Source organism: Pristiophorus japonicus, chromosome 19 (genome assembly GCF_044704955.1).
Source record: "Pristiophorus japonicus isolate sPriJap1 chromosome 19, sPriJap1.hap1, whole genome shotgun sequence".
NCBI classification, from domain to species: Eukaryota; Metazoa; Chordata; class Chondrichthyes; family Pristiophoridae; genus Pristiophorus; species Pristiophorus japonicus.
In genome coordinates, this window is record NC_091995.1 from 68,973,523 (window position 1) to 68,993,131 (window position 19,609).

Sequence of the window (19,609 nt, forward strand, 5' to 3'; positions counted from 1 at the left end):
GAAACATAGAAAATAGGTGCAGGAGTAGGCCATTCGGCCCTTCTAGCCTGCACCGCCATTCAATGAGTTCATGGCTGAACATGCAACTTCAGTACCCCATTCCTGCTTTCTCACCATACCCCTTGATTCCCCTAGTAGTAAGGACTTCATCTAACTCCTTTTTGAATATATTTAGTGAATTGGCCTCAACAACTTTCTGTGGTAGAGAATTCCACAGGTTCACCACTCTCTGGGTGAAGACATTCCTCCTCCTCCTAAATGGCTTCCCCCTTATCCTTAGACTGTGTCCCCTGGTTCTGGACTTCCCCAACATTGGGAGCATTCTTCCTGCATCTAACCTGTCTAACCCCGTCAGAATTTTAAACGTTTCTATGAGGTCCCCTCTCATTCTTCTGAACTCCAGTGAATACAAGCCCAGTTGATCCAGTCTTTCTTGATAGGTCAGTCCTGCCATCCCGGGAATCAGTCTGGTGAACCTTCGCTGCACTCTCTCAATAGCAAGAATGTCCTTCCTCAGGTTAGGAGACCAAAACTGTACACAATACTCCAAGGCCCTGTACAGGCCCTGTACAATTGTAGCAACACCTCCCTGCCCCTGTACTCAAATCCCCTCCCTATGAAGGCCAACATGCCATTTGCTTTCTTAACCGCCTGCTGTACCTGCATGCCAACCTTCAATGACTGATGTACCATGACACCCAGGTCTCTTTGCACCTCCCCTTTTCCTAATCTGTCACCATTCAGATAATAGTCTGTCTCTCTGTTTTTACCACCAAAGTGGATAACCTCACATTTATCCACATTATACTTCATCTGCCATGCATTTGCCCACTCACCTAACCTATCCAAGTCACAACCTGGGCCAGCCTCTTAATTGCGCATGTTACAGGGTTTAACAGAACTGACCTGCAAGCTTCACACCGGCCCACTGTGTTTGTGGATTGTCCAAGTATCAAACTGGGCCCAATCGCCCCAGGGTCGGGATATCCATTGTGTTCTGGGGGCACAGTCTAAAAGTTAGAGCCCAGCCCTTAAGGAGCGAAGTTAGCAAACACTTCTACACACAAAGGGTGGTAAAAGTTTAGAACTCTCTTCTGCAAACAGCAATTGATGTGAGGTCAATTGTTAATTTTAAATCTGAGATTGATAGATTTTTGTTAACCAATGATATTAAGGGATATGGGACAAAGGCGGGTACATGGAGTTAGGTCACAGATCAGTCATGATCTCATTGAATGGTGCAACAGGCTCGAGGGGCTACGTGGCCTACTCTTGTCCCTATGTTCCTATAATTAATCTCCCTTGTGTAAATACAATGGGCCTGAATTTGCGGCCGGAGGCTTTCCGTGGACGGATGTCTCCGACCGGCAATAAAACTCGGAACCTCCCTGATGGTTCTGGATCCATGGAGACTCGTGCTCCTGGGCCTCCCCGGATACACGAGGATGGAGGCCCATGCATCGCAGGGGTCCATGTGATTCGCAAGCTCCCCTGGGATCACGTGGGTTGGCCCAACCAATGAAAGAAAGGGATCCCCATACCTGCTCAGGGGGATTCCGTATGTACAGAAACACCATGAGCACGAATGCGAATACCCCAAAAATATATGCAGACATCAAATAAAAAATATTGGATATTTAACATTAATTAAAATGCCATTTAACTAAATATTTAAAACACAAATTTGATTTTTTGAAAAATCAATGTCGATGTTTTAATGGGGCTGAAAATAACCTTACCTTATTGTACAGGTTTTTTAATGATTGAAAATGATTGGAAAAAAATATTTTAATGTTCATTTCAACTATTAGGCTCGAAAAATCTGGCCTTAAGCCAATCACAACAGCAGCCAGGAATAATGTCACAAAGCAGCCCAAGCCACTCCCAGTCCAGGTATTACCAGGGTAGGTAGATACACAGCTTAGATACACAGTAAAGCTCCCTCTACACTGTCCCATCAAAGGTACCCAGGGCAGGTACAGCACTGGTTAGATACAGAGTAAAGCTCCCTCTATACTGTCCCATCAAACACTCCCAGGGCAGGTACAGCATGGGGTTAGATACAGAGTAAAGCTCACTCTACACTGTCCCATCAAACACTCCCAGGTCAGGTACAGCACGGGTTAGATACAGAGTAAAGCTCACTCTACACTGTCCCATCAAACACTCCCAGGTCAGGAACAGCATGGGGTTAGATACAGAGTAAAGCTCCCTCTACACTGTCCCATCAAACACTCCCAGGACAGGTACAGCAAAAACATAAAAGAAAGATTTGGATTTATAAAGCACGGTTCACGACCACTGGACGTCTCAAAACGCTTTCTAGACAATGAAGTGTAGTCACTGTTGTTGTTGTGTATATATAATCTAAGTATACTCTCTGTACACTCAACGTACAGTGACATAAGACTACTGAATATACCTTCACACTGTATACACTATGCTTGTACCACCAGAGGGTGCAACTGGTGGAGACCTCGGGGTCACCTGTACATGACAGGTAACCAGGTATAAAAGGGAGCTCACCATGCTGTACCCTCACTCAGGAGCTGTAATAAATGGACTAAGGTCACCACAGTTCAAGTACAATACCTTACCTCATGGGGTCATTACTAGAGTGCTTACAGACATAATAACTGGCGACGAGATTACGAATTTCCACGCAAAAATGGCTATCCTTGGCACGTTTCAACAATTCGCCGATGAAGAAGATTGGGAGGCCTTTGTGGAAAGGCTCAAATACTTCTTCATTGCCAACGACCTGGCGGGAGACACCCCGACCTCACTGGCTGATAAGCGCAGAGCTATCCTGCTCAGCAGTTGTGGGCCCACCGTTTGTGGCCTTGTCAGGGACTTGCTAGTCCCAGAGAAGACAACAACCAAAACATATGCGGAGCTTGTAACGATGATACAGGATCAGCTCAAACCTAAAGAGAACATCCTCACAGCTAGACACCGGTTCTACACCCACCGGCGGCCCGAAAGCCAAGAAATTGCAAAATATGCTGCAGACCTCAGACGATTGTCTGCACCGTGTGATTTTGGCGACCACATTACCGAAGCACTGCGGGACATCTTCGTATTGGAATCGGCCACGAGGGCCTTCTCCACAGGCTGCTCTCTGCAGACACCACGGTCACCCTGCAGAAGGCAATTAACGTGAGCTAGGCATTCATGGCCTCGGCCTGCGATTCCAAGCGAATGTCTCACCCCCAGGACTCTAACCCAGCAAGAACTGTAACCGACTGCCACCTTTTAGAGGCAAGGCTGCTGCAAGCAGTCTCTCTCAAGGAAGAGAGAACAGAACCCTGAGTCCATCACATGGGGCCAACCGGCTAACCCCATGCTGGTGCTATGGAGGAAATCACAGGGCCCAGCAGTGCCATTATAAAGACTATACATGCAAAGGTTGTAACACGAAGGGCCACCTCCAGCAAATGTGCAAGAGAAATTGTACTCACCGAATCGATGAAGAGTTGGCCAATCACCCGGACTCCAGCGAAGATGAAGAGTGAGTCTATGAGGCAGTTCAGCCCCACAATGAGGTGCACGGAGTATTTACCTGCACCACCGAGGGTTCTCCATTGAAAATGGAAGTCAAAATCAACGGTGTTCCAGTCACGATGGAAGTGGACACAGGGGCGAGCCAATCACTGATGATTTAGGCGGCCTTTGAGAAACTCTGGGACAATCCAATCGAACAACCTAAAATGATCCCGATCCTCACCTGCACAACCGACACCATCCCAGTTGTTGGCAGCATGGATGTCCAGGTGTCCCATGGCAGAGTGATGCACAAGTTACCTTTGTGGATCGTTGCTGGTGATGGTCCAACACTGCTAGGAAGAAGATGGATAAAACAAATCCATTGGAACTGGGAAAACCTCCAGCCTCTGGCGATCGACGTCCTAGGCGGCCCCGAATTTGGATCCAGGACAACACCTGAGAAACCAGCTGCTCAACTCGACTGCGTGGAGACGACACAGACTGCGCAACCCAACAGCGAGATGATCCAGCCGAAACGACCCGACCTCACCTTCCAGGCTCCAGTGGCAGCACTCCAGAGGAAGAAAACCGGCGCAGAAGGTAACTTCCCTGCTTCCGTGGCTGAACCTGGGGAGAAAAGGATTACCGCAGCCTACTTCGTGGAGAGAAAGAAGACGGCGCCCGCACCACGAGGTGAAGCGCCTGAAGTAAAGACGGCGGCGGCCAGACCACGAGGGGCAGCGTTGAGGAAGCAACACGTGGTGCCGAGCAGTGAACCGGATTGGGGTATAGATTGCAAGGCCCTTTTAAAGGAGACCGGCAACCCATCATAATTAAAGGGACAGTCCCACTCTTTATACAGCGATGCCATTGATACACATGTAAACGATGTAATTGACAAGTATGTAAATGTAACCATGTTATGTCGAGCGATCACGGTCGGAACCAATATATTATGACAGTAAATGAAGTAATGATGTGCGATGCCGGGTTCTACATGTACGCCGACAAAGCAAAGGGCACCCTCCCGTCGGAAGCACCCAGGTCCAGCAAGTTACCCGATCATGTAGCCTATGTCTCCGGGACCAATGTGATGCTCCAGGGGGCGTGGCCACACACAGCGGGAGCATACCAGCTGCAGGGTCAGCGATCAGCGGATGGCAAAGGCACCACTACTGGTACCCTGCCCCTGATTGGCTCTACCTCTCTGGCCACCAGGGCCAGTACCGGGAGCAAGAGGCTAGCACCCTCCAGCTCTCCCAACGGGACCTGGGATGAAGGCTCCCACTATTGCTGAAGGGCAGCAGGGAGACACCGCAGCCCTCAAAGGAGGACAGGGAGGCCACACACTCCTGCGGCTCTGCCCATCACTAGGCAATGGCAAAGGCCCTGAGACTCAGCCAGGTGAGCGATCCGAGCCCACCCAGCTGACAGGGGGCACAGCGCCAGCATCAGACAAACTGAACACAGTCCAGTCACTCTGGAACTAGCACCCTCACCCACTTGCACCTACATCCAGGGGCAAGACTGTGATAGAAACATAGAAAATAGGTGCAGGAGCAGGCCATTCGGCCCTTCAATAAGATCATGGCTGATCATTCCCTCAGTACCCCTTTCCTGCTTTCTCTCCATACCCCTTGATCCCTTTAGCCGTAAGGGCCATAGCTAACTCCCTCTTGAATATATCCAATGAACTGGCATCAACAACTCTCTGCGGCAGGGAATTCCACAGGTTAACAACTCTCTGAGTGAAGAAGTTTCTCCTCATCTCAGTCCTAAATGGCCTACCCCTTATCCTAAGACTGTGTCCCCTGGTTCTGGACTTCCCCAACATCGGAAACATTCTTCCTGCATCTAACCTATCCCGTCCCGTCAGAATTTTATATGTTTCTATGAGATCCCCTCTCATTCTTCTCAATTCCAGTGAATACAGACCCAGTCGATCCAGTCTCTCCTCATATGTCAGTCCTGCCATCCCGGGAATCAGTCTGGTGAACCTTCGCTGCACTCCCTCAACAGCAAGAACATCCTTCCTCAGATTAGGAGACCAAAACTGAACACAATATTCCAGGTGAGGCCTCACCAAGGCCCTGTACAACTGCAGCAAGTCCTCCCTGCTCCTATACTCAAATCCCCTAGCTATGAAGGCCAACATACCATTTGCCTTCTTCACCGCCTGCTGTACCTGCATGCCAACTTTCAATGGCTGATGTACCATGACACCCAGGTCTTGTTGTACCTCCCCTTCTCCTTATCTGCCGCCATTCAGATAATATTCTGCCTTCGTGTTTTTGCCACCAAAGTGGATAACCTCACATTTATCCACATTATACTGCATCTGCCATGCATTTGCCCACTCACCTAACCTGTCCAAGTCTGCAGCCTCTTAGCGTCCTTCTCACAGTTCACACCGCCACGCAGCTTAGTGTCATCTGCAAACTTGGAGATATTACACTCAATATAAATCATTAATGTATATTGTAAAGAGCTGGGGTCCCAGCACTGAGCCCTGCGGCACCCCACTAGTCACTGCCTGTTATTCTGAAAAGGACCCATTTATCCCTGTTTGCTTCCTGTCTGCCAACCAGTTCTCTATCCACGTCAGTACATTACTTCCAATACCATGTGCTTTAATTTTGCACACGAATATCTTGTGTGGGACCTTGTCAAAAGCCTTTTGAAAGTCCAAATACACAACATCTACTGGTTCTTCCTTGTCCACTCTACTAGTTACATCCTCAAAAAAATTCTAGAAGATTTGTCAAGCATGATTTCCCTTTCATAAATCCATGCTGACTTGGACCAATTCCATCACTGCTTTCCAAATGCAGTGCTATTTCATCTTTAATAATTGATTTCAACATTTTCCCACTGCTGATGTCAGGCTAACCGGTCTATAATTACCCGTTTTCTCTCTCCCACCTTTCTTAAAAAGTGGTTTTACATTAGCTACCCTCCAGTCCATAGGAACTGATCCAGAGTCGATAGACTGTTGGAAAATGATCACCAATGCATCCACTATTTCTAGGGACACTTCCTTAAGTACTCTGGGATACAGACTGCAGACTATCAGGCCCCAGGGATTTATTGGCCTTCAATCCCATCAATTTCCCGAACACAATTTCCCGCCTAATAAGGATTTCCTTCGTGAAGACAGAACCAAAGTATTTGTTCAACTGGTCCGCCATTTCTTTGTTCCCCATTATAAATTCACCCGAATCTGACTGCAAGGGACCTACGTTTGTCTTCACTAATCTTTTTCTCTTCACGTATCTATAGAAGCTTTTGCAGTCAGTTTTTATGTTCCCAGCAAGCTTCTTCTCGTACTCTAGTTTCCCCCTCTTAATTAAACCCTTTGTCCTCCTCTGCTGAATTATAAAATTCTCCCAGTCCTCAGGTTTGCTGCTTTTTCTGGCCAATTTATATGCCTTGTTGCTTTTTCTGGCCAATTGTATGTACCTTACCTGTAAAATGTACTTGTTCCACTACTGCAGAACCCAAACAGTGATGTAATTAATCCTATGTTGTTTTTCTTTGTTCTCTCTTTCTATACATGTATGCACATGCAGGTGTGGGCCACACACATGGTGTATGTATGGGGGGGAAATGGATGTATGTAGCCATGGACAGACATGGATCACACCCAGAACCCACTCAACCTCCACTGCAACCTCTAACCGTCCATTGCTGACCACTTCCCAATGTTGTGGCTTGGGGGTCAACAGGGAGAGAGCCAAGCCAAAGCATAGACAAGGTGCAATGGCTTTGGGCACTCAAGTCTAGGGCCAGAGCACACAATGCAAAAGCCAGTGGCACAAGACTTAGGGGAGAGTGATGTTGTGTATATATAATACAAGTATGCTCTCTGTACACTCAATGTACAGTTACATAAGACTACTGAATGTACCTTCACACTGTATACACTATGTTTGTACCACCAGAGGGTGCAACTGGTGGGGACCTCGGGGTCACCTGAACATGACAGGTAACCAGGTATAAAAGGGAGCTCACCATGCTGTACCCTCACTCAGGAGCTGCAATAAATGCACTAAGGTCACCACAGTTCAAGTACAATACCTTACCTCGTCGAGTCATTACAGATACAATAGTTGTAATGTAATAGGACGGGTTACAAAAAGTGTAAATTTCTCCACACTCTCATGTCAGTAGATACAGAGTAAAGCTCCCTCTACACTGTCCCATCAAACACTCCCAGGGCAGGTACAGCACAGTGTTAGATACAGAGTAAAGCTCCCTCTACACTGTCCCATCAAACACTCCCAGGGCAGGTACAGCACGGGATAGATACAGAGTAAAGCTCCCTCTACACTGTCCCATCAAACACTCCCAGGGCAGGTATAGCACGGGGTTAGATACAGAGTAAAGCTCCCTCTACACTGTCCCATCAAACACTCCCAGGGCAGGTACAGCACGGGATAGATACAGAGGAAAGCTCCCTCTACACTGTACCATCAAACACTCCCAGGGAAGGTACAGCACAGGTTAGATGCAGAGTAAAGCTCCCTCTACACTGTCACATCAAACACACCCAGGGCAGGTACAGCACGGGTGAGATACACAGTAAAGCTTCCTCTGCACTGTCCCATCAAACACTCCCAGGGCAGGTATAGCACGGGGTTAGATACAGAGTAAAGCTCCCTCTACACTGTCCCATCAAACATTCCCAGGGCAGGTACAGCACGGGTTAGATACAGAATAAAGCTCACTCTACACTGTCCCATCAAACACTCCCAGGGCAGGTGCAGCACGGGTTAGATACAGAGTAAAGCTCCCTCTACACTGTCCCATCAAACACTCCCAGGGCAGGTACAGCACGGGGTTAGATACAGAGTAAAGCTCCCTCTACACTGTCCCATCAAACACTCCCACGGCCGGTACAGCACGGGTTAGATACAGAGTAAAGCTCACTCTACACTGTCCCATCAAACACTCCCAGGGCCGGTACAGCACGGGTTAGATACAGAGTAAAGCTCCCTCTACACTGTCCCATCAAACACTCCCAGGGCCGGTACAGGGGGTTAGATACAGAGTAAAGCTCCCTCTACACTGTCCCATCAAACACTCCCACGGCCGGTACAGCACGGGTTAGATACAGAATAAAGCTCCCTCTACACTGTCCCATCAAACACTCCCAGGGCAGGTACAGGGGGTTAGACACAGAGTAAAGCTCGCTCTACACTGTCCCATCAAACACTCCCATGGCTTAGATGCAGTGCAACTTTATTCTGTATCTAATCCATGCTGTCAGATTAAGTAATATTTTTATTCATGCACTCGTTCATTACTGAAATTGTAAATCTGACGCATGTTGCTGTAGGTAGGCTTAATGTTGCACTTTATTTGCCATGAATGGTCGTTACACATTAGTAAGTCTGCTTTTTGACATCTAAGAAGATATTTTTGCACTTCGATGTTTTCCTCGTGAACCATGTGCAACTACCAGGGCCATTAATCAGAGGACTGTGTTAAAGGTATAAGTGGCTATCTGTGTGTGCCACAAGAGCAAAAGGGCCCTCTGGTAACCATTCCCATTTTCACCTTTGCTGGGAAATTGTCTATTACTGCCGGGAGCAGCGGCTCACAGGCGGCGGTCTACCCCAGACACTGCCATAAACGAACTCGAGGCAGCTCTGATCAGTGCCCCAGGGAGGTGAATCACCTGTGGGTGTTGATTCTCTGTTCGAAACTGAGGGTAAGTCCTGCAAAATCCTCGGGCTAGGTTTGGGGCAATGTGATGCAGTGTGTGTGGACCAGGGTTGTGACAATGTGATGCAGTGTGTGTGGACCAGGGTTGTGACAATGTGATGCAGTGTGTGTGGACCAGGGTTGTGACAATGTGATGCAGTGTGTGTGGACCAGGGTTGGGACAATGTGATGCAGTGTGTGTGGACCAGGGTTGTGACAATGTGATGCAGTGTGTGTGGACCAGGGTTGGGACAATGTGATGCAGTGTGTGTGGACCAGGGTTGGGACAATGTGATGCAATGTGTGTGGACCAGGGTTGGGACAATGTGATGCAGTGTGTGTGGACCAGGGTTGTGACAATGTGATGCAGTGTGTGTGGACCAGGGTTGGGGCAATGTGATGCAGTGTGTGTGGACCAGGGTTGGGACAATGTGATGCAGTGTGTGTGGACCAGGGTTGGGACAATGTGATGCAGTGTGTGTGGACCAGGGTTGTGACAATGTGATGCAGTGTGTGTGGACCAGGGTTGTGACAATGTGATGCAGTGTGTGTGGACCAGGGTTGGGGCAATGTGATGCAGTGTGTGTGGGCTTGAGTTGGGACAATGTGATGCAGTGTGTGTGGACCAGGGTTGGGACAATGTGATGCAGTTTGTGTGGGCTCGAGTTGGGACAATGTGATGCAGTGTCTATGGACCAGGGTTGGGGCAATGTGAGCTACACATATTGCAGTAGTGCCGAGCTTTTGAATGAGCCTGTGATTTGTGACCTTCCTCATGTCACCCTGCCCCCTCCCCTGCTGCTAACCGTTCATCTGTTGCTTTCTATTTCCAGATGAGGACGCGCTACATCTACCAATGAACCGTCCGCCTCAGCCCACGGTGTGGGGGAGGGGAAGGGGGGCCATGAAGACACGAGGACGAGGAACCTCCACGGGAGGAGGAAACTCACGGTTATTCCGGAGGGTGGGGGGAATGCAATCGACATCTCTTTTAGCTGTGGCCAGTAGGTCTGACCAGGAAGGCACATTCTCGGGCTTTGGCCGAGCCGAGGCCCGGGGTCCAAGTGGCGTGCAGCCACGTACTCCCAGGGCTGATTCCCGTATGGGTGAGTTGGCAAAGCTGATCTGCTGACAGACAGGCAGACATACACCTGGACATGGTGAGACTGTCCGGGGAGAGCGTCGAGCTCAGCCGACAGCTCCTGGAGGTTTTGGGTGATTTTCCCGCAAACCTCGCGGCACTATCCCTGGACATGAAGGAGGTTGGGTCGCAGATTGTCGCTGTAACCCGCGAGAACACCGAGGCTGTCACTGTCCATGTGAAATTGATGGTCTCGATCTTTGGCACTGCAGTCCCCAGTGTCACAGCCAGACCGACAGCACCTGTGACTGGCAAGGCCGAGCAAGAGGCTCTTCACTCAGAAGTCGGGTCTTCCATACCCCGAGCTTCTCCAGTGGATCCACACATGGTGTCTCCATTGTCTCTCTCCCCATACAGCAGACTCTGGCCGCCTTGCTGCACAACGTCTAGGTACCACCTTGGGTAGGGTCATGGCGCGAGGAAGGGACAGTTAGGGTGAGGGGGGCGAGGGGGGTCACAGGTAAAAAAGACGTTCGGTGCAGAGGTTGCTCTGTCGTTGTTCTTTTATTGTTGCTTTGTTGTTGTTGCTACTTTATAAAAGTTTTTAAAGTTTCCCAATTCTGTTAAATTATAAAAGTTCACAATAATGTGTAATAAATGTTATTCCAGATACTGTCTGTTTAATAAATTTTTGTGTTCACCTGACCCATTCCTGTGTAGTGTCTCATTTGCAGAATAAGAGGGGGAAATAGTCAACATGATGTGATAGAGTGGGCAGGCAACGGTGAAATCTGCCATTCACTCTTCAAGCAAAGTGATGATTTATGAGCTGCTGAAGTAAGGCTTTTGCAGCGGCGAAAGCTGGTTCATTGCCAGGCCCTTCCTCCTCCTCCTCATAGTCCTCCTCCTCCCCCTCCCTCCTCCTCTCTATCCTGAGGTGGTCCTGCAATCCCCAGTGGCAATTCCCAATTGCCCTCATGATGGCTAAGTTGTGTAGCATGCAGCACACCACAATGAGCTCAGAGACCTGCTGAGGGGAGTATTGCAGGCAGCCTCCAGAGTGGTCCAGGCATCGGAAGCGCTGCTTGAGCACTCCAATTGTCTGTTCGACAATGTTGCCTGTGGCTGCATGGCTCTCATTGTAGCGATGCTCGGCTTGTGTCTAAGGGTTCCGAAGCGGGGTCATGAGCCAGGTGGTGAGGCCGTAACCTTTGTCCCCTAGCATCCAGCTCTGGCCTTGTGGTTGATGCTGGAACATGCGTGAGACAATGCTCTCAAGCAAGATGAAAGCATCATGGATTCTCGCTGGATATTGGGCATTTACTACCATGATGCGCTGAGTGTGGTCACAGACAATCTGTACGTTCAGGGAGTGCAATCCCTTTCAGTTTAAGAAAACCTCTGGATCCTGTAAAGGTGCTCGCAGGACGATGTGCATACAGTCAATGGCAGCCTGAACCTTGGGGAAGCCAGCAATTCGTGCAAAACCTATAGCCCTCTAATTCTTGGCCTCCTTGGTCATTGGGAAGTTTATGAAGTCCATCCTGCATGCATACAGTGCAGTAGTCACCTGGCGAATGCAGCAATGTGTAGCATGCTGCGAGATGGAGCATAGGTCCCCTGCTGATGCCTGAAAGGAGCCAGAGGCATAGAAGGCAAGTGCCACAGTTACCACCACCTCGATGGTCAGGGCAGTCCTGTTCCTGCTGGTAGGCTGGAGGTCTGCCTTTATCAGCTGGCATATCTCTGTGACCACCTCTTTTCGGAAGCACAGTCTTCGATCGCACTACGCCTGAGACAGCTGCAGGTATGGGCGATGTTCCCTGTATACTCATGGCGGGTAAGGCCTCCTCCCCATATGTCTACGAGCTCTTCGATTATGCTCAAAGTGCTCTTGAATAAACCTTCTTCCAACTCGATGCTGCATTGAAAACGCAGCTCAGAGTAATGGCAGAGATATCATAGGCCTCATTCTTGTAAATGTACTTAAATATCCTTAAAAACAAACTATGAACTCACATAAAGCCTTCCCTCCAAATCCTTGCATGCACTGTGATAGAGAATTCAAACAGGTTGCAGACAGACTGCAGAGTTGAGAAAACACAGACGCCATGTCTACGTGTGACTGAGCACATTGCATTAAGTCATCAATCAACTTGACATTTCAGGACCTTTGGCAGCGAGCCAATTAGGGGTCAAGAATCTATCAATTGAGCCAATAAGGTCAAAGAAGACGAGTTCATTTCTGTAAATTGAGCCAGGTATAAGAACAGCCATGTTTTGCCATGTGTCTCAGAAGGACAAAGGACCTGGCATAAGGCCAGAGCTTGTTGCAGCTGCCAGAATAAAATTATGTTAAAATATTACCGGAGTTCGCATTTCATTGAAAATTAAGAGATCTAACAATTTTGGCATCACGGACAGGATCGCTGAGGGAAGAAACTGAATTTTGGACATCGGACCTACATACTGAGGTAAGGACTCCTCTTTATAAAAGTCCTCGGTCAATTGTCTAAATTCGCCTCTCCTTCTACGCGATTACGAAAGCCTCCGGTTTGCGAACCCTCCGGTTGGTGATCGGCTCGAGATCCCATATACATCTAATCTTCGGCGGTGTGTTAGTTAATTCATCACTGACCCACTGATTCAACTGGAAAGCCTATGACTCGAGACCCCAGTAAAGAAATTAGTATTATGGCAGCAGAAAATAAGAGCAAAGAATTGCCTACAACTGTTAAAGGCGGGCGGGCACCACCTGAGGTTTCGATAGATGAAATCCTCGAACAGTTGAAAGAATACATAGAGCAACAATTCGACTTATCTAAAACCTATATTAAGATCGAACAAAAATACGGTACCTCCAAAGGACAATGGTCCTTGGACGAGATCAAAAGGATCTGGGGAAAAACGACCCGTATGAAAAATAAAGAACAAACCAGATGGTCCCTAGCTGTTATGGGACAGATCCGATAGCGGAATGAAATTATAACGCGTTCCCAACATGATAGGGACCTGACCAGTACAAAGGACCAATTGCAAGTGGTTTGTGAACAGCTGATTCAGAAAAAGCTTGAACTTGAAAAGTTGGAAGCGGAAGTTAAAGATCTTAAAGGTGAAATTAAAGAATGGAAAAAATCATTTGGTCAAGAGACAGTAATAGGAAAAGGAAAATGTATCAGTCAATTCCCAGGGTACCCATGTTTGGATAAATTAAAAGCTCAAACCCGAAGACACGACCGAGGAATAGATATGGATTCTGAATCCTCTGAAGATACAGGGTCGGAGGATGAAGAATTAGGGGTGCGCTTTGCCCCGTTTAAAAAAAGACGAGTTTTAGTCAAATCAGAAGGGACTGCGGATGAGGGCAGAACCAAAAATACGAGGAAAAGGGTGTATGCAGAATATTTATTTCATGATCCGGCAGACCCAGAGAAAATTGATAAATGGTCCAAGGAATTGCCCAATCCAAAGAAAGGGGGAGTAAAAACGTGGGACCAATTGGACCGCTTAAGAAATATATATCAACTTCATCCCTGGGACGGAGTGCAAATTTTGACCATAATGGTGCCAAAAACACAAGGAAGAAAATTGCACGACAAGGTAGAAGAAGCTTTGGGGCAGGATGAGCAAGAATTAGACGGAGGGTGGGAGGCGATTAAACACTGGCTGCAAGCCTTCAGTCCAGCTAAGACAGACTGGGGAAAAATTGCAGCCTGCCAACAGAAAGGAACAGAGGAGGTCCTGGAGTATGACGAGCGGTTTAGATGCACGTGGCTAGAACATTCAGGTATGAATAATACGGATGAGGAAATGGATGAACAAGTGTTTGGATCCCTGAAAGCAGCTTTCGTGGCAGGTCTAAAGCCAGAACTGTCCAAAATGCTTAAGGTAGTGTTACCGGACTGGGAAGGGAGAGGAACTACCTTTGCAGCATTGGTGGATCGATGTAACTAATTAGATCGGGATATGGGAGCTAAAGTCCAAGCTGGACAAGCTATGGGATGAAAATCCCAGGATTCTGATAAACAGTCATTAGGAAAATTACCCGGAAAATGTCATTATTGTGGAAAAGAAGGTCACTGGGCCAAGACATGCAGGGTAAAACAGCAAGGTCATGGCCGGGGAAGAGGACGCAGCCAGGGATACAATTCAGGCAACAAACCAGGCTTGTCACAAGATAACGACCTCATAGAAGCATTTCAGCGACTGACAACACAACAACAGAAAGAGTTGCTTGGGATAGCAAAAAACGATTAGAGCCCACCCTGGCCCCCCTCCTCGCACTAATACAACAGAGGGGAGATGGGCTATATATAACTGTGAGGGTGGGCGATAAGGATGTGGACTGTCTTTTAGACACAGGGGTGGAATTAACATGCTTACCCCTACAATATGAGACTTTTTGCTGTTGGATGGTAGGGCACGTACAGCCTATGGAGTTGGGGGCCATTAAATGGAAATTAAAAGGACAACACCGGTACTTATAGGGCTGGGTCCACATGAACTAACCACGCCGGTCTGGATAGGCCTAGTAGATCAACCCCTTTTGGGAATTGATGTTCTAATCCAAGTAGATTCATCGTTGCATTTCGAGGATGGTCGGGTGACATGGTCAATTAGAACTTTGAAGAAAGAAGAATTGAAGGAACACCCGATATGGGCTAAAGAACGATTGTGGCCTACTCCAGATGGAGCCTGCGTCATTTACTAGGACCAAGCCTCCATGCACTAAACAGTATCCCATCAGTCCAACTGCCATCGCGGGAATCCTACCGGTTATTCAGCAATTGGAGAAACAAGGGATGCTTATTAAAACGCATAGCTCCTCCAATAGCCCCGTGTGGCCGGTACAGAAATCTAATGAGACTTGGCGTTTGACTGTCGATTATAGGAAAGCTAACCAGTGTATTGATCAAAAAGCTCCTTTGCTCGCAGATCCCTCCACCATTTTTAATGCCCTCAAACCGGAACATAAATATTTCTCGGTTATAGATATGGCCAACGGATTTTGGTCGGTGCCTCTGGCACCGGAGGTTTGACAGTGGTTTGCTTTCACGGTCCAAGGACAACAGTATACTTGGACCCAGTTATCGCAGGGTTTCCACAACAGCCCTACGGTATTCCACATAGCTTTACAAAGCCATTTGCGAGTATTACCTCCCCTGTCATCCACAGTCATCCAATATGTAGACGATATCTTGCTAGCTTCAAACACAGAAGAACAACATGAACAAGATTTACGAGCTTTGCTGGACCACCTTTGGCTGAAAGGACATAAAGCCAACATCGACAAAGCACAAATATCCCAAGAAGAGGTTGTATACCTGGACAAAAGATTTCACAAGGAAAGAGAGAACTTACCCAGGATAGAACTGCAGCCATTCGGGCTGCTAAAAAACCCACCCCTATTCAGGAACTAAGGTCCTTTTTGGGATTGTGTAACATTAACAGAAATTGGATTGACTCCTTCACACAGCTTGCTCAGCCATTGAATGATATCTTAAAGGGGAAACGTGCCTCTAAAGAAGCCATCACCCTCACTAAGGAACAGCAAGAGGCCTTCCTGAGTTTGAAAAAGGCTTTGTGTTTGGCACCAGCTCTGGAAATCCCCGACAATGGTAAGCCATTTACCCTGTTTGTCTATGAGAAAGAAGGATATATGACAGCTATACTGACACAAGAACATGGGGATCGGCAAAGACCTATTGGCTATTATTCGGCAAAACTGGATGCGGTAGCCCTCGGATGGGGAAGTTGCCTAAGGGCCATGGAAGCTACATGTCGAGCGGTAATGATCACTGCGGGTCTAGTCCTCGACCAAAAGCTGATTGTCAAGTGTTCCCACACCGTATACGCTATGAATAGAATGTCTCAGGTGACAGCAGCTAGATGGACCCGCTGGACAGCAGTTTTGGAAGCTCCTAATCTCCATATCGTCCGTGCCAGCCCGGTTAATCCCGCAACTATGCTCCCGATGTCAGAATCGAGGGAGCAAGAGGGGGGAGAATGTGAAGAGCATGACTGCGTGGAGATTTTAAAAGAAACAGAAGAAACAGCCTTAGCAGCAGAGGAGCCTCTGCACAACCAAGACCTCATCCTGTTTACAGATGGTTCCTCCTTTGTTGACAATGGTACCAGAAAAGCAGGATGGGCAGTGACAACCTTTTATGAGGTAGTGGCAAAAGGATGTTTACCCTCAGGAACGTCAGCACAACAGGCCGAGTTACGGGCCCTGTCAGAAGCATGTCGAATAGCAGAAGGACAGACAGCTAATGTCTACACAGATTCGCATTATGCTTTTGGAGTCGCTCACGACTTTGGTCTGTTATGGCGGAAAAGAGGATTCCTCACTGCTGCTGGTACACCTATCCAAAATGGAAAAGAAGTCCGAGACTTACTAGAGGCCATACAATTACCTCAGGAAGTGTCCACCCTGAAGTGTAAGGCCCATACCAAGGAAAATACCACAGAAGCACAGGGAAATGCCCCAGCCGACCAGGCAGCTAAAGATGCCGCCTCACAGGGCGTTCCCCCAGAAGAACCAACACAGATGTGCAGATTGAAAGCACTCAGGACTCTGACACGAGACCTTCAAACAATGCAAGGCGAGTGCTCCCGAGAGGAAAAATGGACATGGATTGAGGCAGGAATTAAGCGATGTGAAGATGGTGTCTGGAGACAAAGAGTTACTGACAAGCCAGTCACGCCACAAGCGCTTATGCCTTTTTTAGCCCAACAGATCCACTCGTGGGGACACTTGGCCTCACAACAGATGACGGCACGGTTCCAGAAAAGCTGGTGGGGTCGGGGATTTAAAAAACATGCCCAGCTGGTAGCAGACCTGCCAGAAAAATAATTCTGGACCCATCACGGTAATGCCCCAACTGAGGTCCCCTGCCCCTGTCGGACCATTCCAGCATCTGCAGGTTGATTATATATCTCTTCCTTCATGCCAAGGATACACTAACACTCTTGTCATGGTCGACAGATTCTCTAGATGTGTAGAAGCTGTCCCAACTAAAAGAGCCACAGCCAATCACACTGCAAAGGTCTTGTGTAAGGATTACATTCCCCAATGGGGAGTCCCGAGTAGCATTGGCTCAGATCAGGGAACACACTTTACAGGTGCTGTCTGCCAAGAAGTCTGTAGGTTACTGAACATTACGTGGGATTTACACTGTCCTTATCATCCACAATCATCAGGACAAGTCGAGCGAATTAATCGAACTCTGAAACAACAGTTTGCCAAATATCACCAAGAAGGAACACCATGGCCCCAGGCACTACCAATAGTGCTATGTAGCATTAGGGCAATCCCGAACAGAACTACAGGTCTAAGCCAATTTGAAATTATAACAGGAAGACCCATGTCGCTGCCAGGAACTATCGATTTACGGAAAGCTCATGTTCACTTAATGAGTGACACTCTGTTATCATACTGTCAGAACCTAACCAATGCTATTAGTTCTGTTTCCCGACAGGTATCGGCAGCTTGGGGTAATCCACCCGAAGGAGGACACGACATCATCCCGGGAGTCTGGGTGTATGTGAAAAAGTTGCATAAAGAACCTTTGGGTGCCAAGTGGGAGGGACCTTATCAAGTGTTATTGACCACCCAGGCAGCTGTTAAAGTCCAAGGAAAGAAAGCCTGGATCCACGCTTCACACGTTAAACGAGCACCCATAACTGAAGCTGAAATCTAATAAGGACAATTACTTTTTGCCAAAATGTATAAATTTACTGTTTTACTGACTGTAGGTATTCTAGGCATTTGCCTACTTCTTACTAGCCGACCCTCTGCACCAAAGGGAAATAGTAGAGTACGTAGGGAATTACATGTAAATACTTTTTATATATGTCATACGTTTATGCCAAACAAAGTAACATTTCCAGTTGTTGGGTGTGTGCGCATATTCCTATTCACTCAAAGGGAGGGATTCCCTTGAGGCCAGTTCCCTTGAATATCTCGGAAATGGCTGAGTGGATAATTAATCAAAACAAAACAGGCAATACGTTTCAGGATACGGAAAACTGGGCAAGTAAATGGAAGTCAGCAGGTTACAATCTGACTACCTTTGAAGGGGGGTACCAACCGTGCTACAATAATTCCAAACGGCCCCCATTTTTTGTTATCACTAATACAACGGGAATAGGAAGACCGGGGGAATCGGTCTGTCTGATTAGAAACATCAAAGGAGGCCAAAATATGGGGTATAGTAACTGCTCCCAGAATTATAATGTAATCAAGCCACGGAACCGTCCAAACTGGGCCGATGTGGGAATTCTTAACGTAACAGGGATTCTGAATAAAACAGATGGAAAAGCCTGAACAGGCCCCGGAGTGTTGCTGACAAAGAAACAGCTAACATTCATTGCCTATAATGGCACCTATTGGGTGTGTGGCCACAAGGCCTCCCCTTGGCTGCCCCAGAATTGGACGGGATCCTGCTATTTAGCCTACATTGTGCCTTATATGTATCATATAAAGTCACTGTCGGAACATCTACACCGTCCTAAGAGAGCTATCACAGAAACAGAGAGGTTCTTTGCCATTCTGATCCCCAGGTATGGGACCGCTAAACTGGCAAGGGAATCCATTTACATGGCATCCATTGTGGAACAGGTAGCCAATGATACCTCAGAGGCCCTAGTTAAAATCAATGCAGAAATGGTAGCAATCCGTACAGTAGCCCTACAGAATAGACCGGCCCTTGATTACATCCTGGCTGAAAAGGGAGGTACTTGCGCCCTACTCGGAACTGAATGTTGCACATATATCACAGATAGCTCCAAAGAAATGACCCACTTAGCGGAGCATATCCAAAAGGAGGTAGAAAAACTTAAGCAACCCCCATCATTCACTTTGTGGAGCGGAGCCACTGAATGGCTAGGTTCAATAGGAGCTTCATTGGTGGAAGGTTTAATTCTATTTGTTGTAATTGTTTTACTTTTATATTGTTTGTTTATGTTGATTAAATGTTGTTGCGACCAGGCGGCTGTAGCTGCTGTCCCGCAGGTGAGACACCTTGCAGGTCCCAGCAGACCGTCTGTACGTGGCACAGGGGTATGTTATGCTTAAGGGAAGGTTGTTTACTGGTTGAATTAAGATATTGATTTGGATTAAATTGGAATGAGGTTAATTAACCTACTAAAACCAGACTTCCATTGTGGCCACGATGTAATTTGGGTTGATGTAAATTTGTGTGGAAGCTACTCATCCGGACATGTGGCGAAACACATCAACAAATTTTAGAAGGAAACTCGATTAACATGTATGAAATTATTTTGTGGAATGTTTAACCAGTGATGCCTGATGTTTTATGATTCAGTTTGTGA